This window comes from Eschrichtius robustus, chromosome X, assembly GCF_028021215.1.
Source record: "Eschrichtius robustus isolate mEscRob2 chromosome X, mEscRob2.pri, whole genome shotgun sequence".
Taxonomy (NCBI): domain Eukaryota; kingdom Metazoa; phylum Chordata; class Mammalia; order Artiodactyla; family Eschrichtiidae; genus Eschrichtius; species Eschrichtius robustus.
In genome coordinates this window covers 38,568,252-38,574,251 of record NC_090845.1, presented here as the reverse complement: position 1 = coordinate 38,574,251, position 6,000 = coordinate 38,568,252, and positions in this window count along the sequence as shown.

The following is a 6,000-nucleotide window of genomic DNA, read 5'->3' as shown; positions in this document are numbered from 1 at the left end:
ATAACCAAGATTACTCTACGTGGCAAGGATCTCATTCAGATTTGATGGAGAAATCAAAAACTTTACAGACAAGCAAAAGCTAAGAGAATTCAGCACCACCAAACCAGCTCTACAACAAATGCTAAAGGAACTTCTCTAAGTGAGAAACACAAGAGAAGAAAAGGATCTACAAAAACAAACCCAAAACAATTAAGAAAACGGTAATAGGAACATACATATTGATAATTACCTTAAATGTGAGTGGACTAAATGCTCCAACCAAAAGACACAGGCTCACTGAATGGACACAAAAACAAGACCCATATATATGCTGTCTACAAGAGACCCACTTCAGACCTAGAGACACATACAGACTGAAAGTGAGGGGATGCAAAAAGATATTCCATACAAATGGAAATCAAAAGAAGGCTGGAGTAGCAATTCTCATATCAGATAAAATAGACTTTAAAATAAAGAAGGCTACAAGAGACAAGGAAGGACACTACATAATGACCAAGGGATCAATCCAAGAAGAAAATATAACAATTATAAATATATATGCACCCAACATTGGAGCACCTCAATACATAAGGCAAATGCTAACAGTTATAAAAGAGGAAATCGACAGTAACACAATAATAGTGGGGGACTTTAACACCACACTTACACCAATGGACAGATCATCCAGACAGAAAATTAATAAGGAAACACAACTTTAAATGACACAATAGACCAGATAGATTTAATTGATGTTTATAGGACATTCCATCCGAAAACAGCAGATTACACTTTCTTCTCGAGTGCACATGGAACATTCTGCAGGGTAAATCACGTCTTGGGTCACAAATCAAGCCTTGGTAAATTTAAGAAAATTGAAATCATATCAAGCATCTTTTCCGACCACAACGCTATGAGATTAGAAATAAATTACAGGGAAAAAACGTAAAAAACACAAACACATGGAGGCTGAACAATACTCTACTAAATAACCAAGAGATCACTGAAGAAATCAAAGAGGAAATCAAAAAATACCTAGAGACAAATGACAACGAAAACACGATGATCCAAAACCTATGAGATACAGCAAAAGCAGTTCTAAGAGGGAAGTTTATAGCAATACAAGCCTACCTCAAGAAACAATAGAAATCTCAAATAAACAACTTAACCTTACAACAAAAGGAACTAGAGAAAGAAGAACAAACAAAACCCAAAGTTAGCAGAAGGAAAGAAATCATAAAGATCAGAGCAGAAATAAATGAAGTAGAAACAAAGAAAACAATAGCAAAGATCAATAAAACTAAAAGCTGGTTCTTTGAAAAGATAAACAAAATTGATAAACCTTTAGCTGGACTCATCAAGAAAAAGAGAGAGAGGACTCAAATCAATAAAATTAGAAATGAAAAAGGAGAAGTTACAGCAGACACTGCAGAAATACAAAGCATCATAAGAGACTACTACAAGCAACTGTATGCCAATAAAATGGACAACCTGGAAGAAATGGACAAATTCTTAGAAAGGTATAACTTTCCAAGACTGAACCAGGAAGAAATAGAAAATATGAACAGACCAATCACAAGTAATGAAATTGAAACTGTGGTTAAAAATCTTCCAACAAACAAAAGTCCAGGACCAGATGGCTTCACAGGTGAATTCTATCAAACATTTAGAGAAGAGCTAACACCCATCCTTCTCAAACTCTTCCAAATAATTGCAGAGGAAGGAACACTCCCAAACTCATTCTATGAGGCCACCATCACCCTGATACCAAAACCAGACAAAGATACTACAAAAAAAGAAAATTACAGACCAATATAACTCATGAATATAGATGCAAAAATCCTCAACAAAATACTAGCAAACAGAATACAACAACACATTAAAAGGATCATACACCACGATCAAGTGGGATTTATCCCAGGAATTCTTCAGTATATGCAAGGATTCTTCAATATACGCAAATCAATCAATGTGATATACCATATTAACAAATTGAAGAATAAAAACCATATGGTCATCTCAATAGATGCAGAGAAAGCTTTTGACAAAATTCAACACCCATTTATGATAAAAACTCTCCAGAAAGTGGGCATAGAGGGAACTTACCTCAACATAATAAAGGCCATATATGACAAACCCACAGCAAACATCATTCTCAATGGTGAAAAACTGAAACCATTTCCTCTAAGATCAAGAACAAGACAAGGATGTCCACTCTCGCCACTATTATTCAACATAGTTTTGGAAGTCCTAGCCATGGCAATCAGAGAAGAAAAAGAAATAAAAGGAATACAGATTTGAAAAGAAGTAAAACTGTCACTGATGACATGATACTATACATAGATAATCCTAAAGATGCCACCAGAAAGTTCCTAGAGCTAATCAATGAATTTGGTAAAGTTTCAGGATACAAAATTAATGCACAGAAATCCCTTGCATTCCTATACACTAACAACAAAAGATCAGAAGGAGAAATTAAGGAAACAATCCCATTCACCATTGCATCAAAAAGAATAAAATACCCAGGAATAAACCTACCTAAGGAGTTTAAAGACCTGTACTCAGAAAACTATAAGACATTGATGAAAGAAATCAAAGATGACACAAACAGATGGAGAGATATACCATGTTCTTGGATTGGAAGAATCAATATTGTGAAAATGACTATACTACCCAAAGCAGTCTACAGATTCAATGCAATCCCTATCAAATTACCAATGGCATTTTTTACAGAACTAGAGCAAAAAATCTTAAAATTTGTATGGAGACACAAAAGACCCCAAATAGCCAAAGCAATCTTGAGGGAAAAAAACGGAGGTGGAGGAATCCGACTCCCTGACTTCAGACTATACTACAAAGCTACAGTAATCAAGACAATATGGTACTGGCACAAAAACAGAAATATAGATCAATGGAACAGGATAGAAAGCCCAGAGATAAACACACATACCTGTGGTCAACTAAACTATGACAGAGGAGGCAAGGATATATGATGGAGAAAAGACAGTCACTTCAATAAGTGGTGCTGGGAAAACTGGACAGCTACATGTAAAAGAATGAAATTAGAACACTCCCTAACACCATACAGAAAAATAAGCTCAAAATGGATTAAAGACCTAAATGTAAGACTGGACACTATAAAACTCTTAGAGGAAGACATAGGAAGAACACTCTTTGACATAAATCACAGCAAGCTCTTTTTTGACCCACCTCCTAGAGTAACGGAAATAAAAACAAAAATATACAAATGGGACCTAATGAAACTTAAAAGCTTTTGTGCAGCAAAGGAAACTATAAACAAGAAGAAAAGACAACCCTCAGAAAGGGAGAAAATATTTGCAAACGAATCAGCGGACAAAGGATTAATCTCCAAAATATATAAACAGCTCATGCAGCTCAATATTAAAAAAACAAACAACCCAATGAAAGAATGGGCAGAAGACCTAAATAGACATTTCTCCAAAGAAGACATACAGATGGCCAAGAAGCACGTGAAAAGCTGCTCAACATCACTAATTATTAGAGAAATGCAAATCAAAACTACAATGAGGTATCACCTCACACCAGTTAGAATGGGCATCATCAGAAAATCTACAAACAACAAATGCTGCAGAGGGTGTGGAGAAAAGGGAACCCTCTTGCACTGTTGGTGGGAATGTAAATGGATACAGCCACTATGGAGAACAGTATGGAGGTTCCTTAAAAAACTAAAAATAGAATTACCATATGACCCAGCAATCCCACTACTGGGCATATACCCAGAGAAAACCATAATTCAAAACGACACATGCAGCCCAATGTTCATTGCAGCACTATTTACAATAGCCAGGTCATGGAAGCAACCTAAGTGCCCATCGACAGATGAATGGATAAAGAAGATGTGGTACATATATACAATGGAATATTACTCAGCTATAAAAAGGACGAAATTGGGTCATTTGTAGAGATGTGGATGGACCTAGAAACTGTCATACAGAGTAAAGTAAGTCAGAAAGAGAAAAACAAATTTCTTATTTTAATGCATATATGTGGAATATAGACAAATGGTACAGATGAACTGGTTTGCAGGGCAGAAATAGAGATGCAGATGTAGAGAACAAACGTATGGACACCAAGGGGGGAACGTGGGGGGGTGGGGCGGGTGGTGGTGGTGGGATGAATTGGGAGATTGAGATTGACGTGTATACACTAATATGCATAAAATAGATAACTAATAAGAACCTGCTGTATAGAAAAATAAAATAAAATTCAAAAAAAATGTCAGTTTTCAATAAGTTTTAAAAAACACAAATGAATATATCTACGAAACAAAAACAGACTCACATATATAGAGAACAGACTTGTAGTTGCGGTGTGGGGGGCATGGGGGAGGGAGGGTTCGGGAGTTTGGGATTAGCAGATGCAAACTATTATATATAGGATGAATAAACAACAAGGTCCTACTGTATAGTACAGGGAACTATATTCAATATCCTGTGATAAACCATAATGGAAAAGAATATGAAAAAGAATATATGTGTGTATAACTGAGTCACTTTGTCGTATGGCAGAAATTGAACACAACATTGTAAATCAACTATATTTCAGTAAAATTAAAAAAAGAATAAATATCATTTAGTTTTCATAATCATCCTTTGAGGTAAATACTATTATTACAGATGAGGAAACTGAGAAACCCAGAGAAATGAAGTAACCTCCTGGAAAGTATTAAGATCATAAGTGGTTGAGCTAGGATCTTCTTCTAAGTGGTCTGATTTCAGAGGCTGTGCTCTAAGAAAAAAAGACTACCTTAATATTGTGGCAAAAACAATGTTATTTGTTTACCAAACCATTTCATTTTCTTCCTAGGCACACAGGAAGACTGTACTTCCCAGCTCCTTGGCCTTTAAACAAGCCATGTGGCTAATTCTGGCTAATGGAATGTGGGTGGATATTAAAAAAAAAAAAAAAAATCTCCGGGTTAGAGTGGTGGCTTCCCAAGATGAAAAGAGACTGTATCTCTAGGTTATTACTTACAGGAGAGCCTCTCCATCAGGTACATCTTTACTGAACTTTGTGAGCACGAGAAATAAACCCTTTCTGTGCTAAGTTACTGAGATTTGGGGGGGGGGGTGTTTGTTATGGCAGCTTGTGTAAATAATACTAATAGAAAATTTAAAAATTATGAAATATTTCAAAAATATTGAAAAGTGCAGAATATATTAACAATCATATCTCTATCCCCAGATTTAACATATATTAATATTGTCACATTTCCTTCAGGTTGTTTTTCAAGAAACCCATTAGATATAACTAATAGCTAATAACAAATAAAGTATCACCTCATCCCTAACCCTTCCTTAGAAGTAACTACTGGGGCTTCCCTGGTGGTGCAGTGGTTGAGAGTCTGCCTGCTGGTGCAGGGGGCGCGGGTTCGAGCCCTGGTCTGGGAGGATCCCACGTGCCGCGGAGCGGCTGGGCCCGTGAGCCGCAACTGCTGAGCCTGCGCGTCTGGAGCCTGTGCTCCGCGACGGGAGAGGCCGCGAAAGTGAGAGACCTGCGCACCGCGATGAGGAGTGGCCCCCGCTTGCCACGATTAGAGAGGGCCCTCACAGAAACGAGGACACAACACAACCAAAAATAAATAAATAAATAAATAAATTTAAAATATGGAGGAAAAAAATCATTAAAAAAAAAAAAACATGACTTGATGTTTAAAAAAAAAAAAAAAAAAAAGTAACTACAATCCTGAAGGTGGTGTCTATTATCCTCATTTACATTTTTTACTTTGTCTACGATGTATTAAATTATAGAGTATTTTGTGTGCTTTAAAAATAGGAATGGTATCAAAAAGATGAGTTTTTTTCATTCCATATTGTTTTTGAGGTGTCTCCATGTTGGTACACGTAGGTCTAATTTATTCAATTGAAGAGTTATGTAGAAATACAGTAATTTATGTATCCATTCTCCTACTGAGAGACAGTTGAGATTCTTCTTATTTTTTTGCTTCTACAAACAACGTTACGATGAACTTCCTTGTACCTG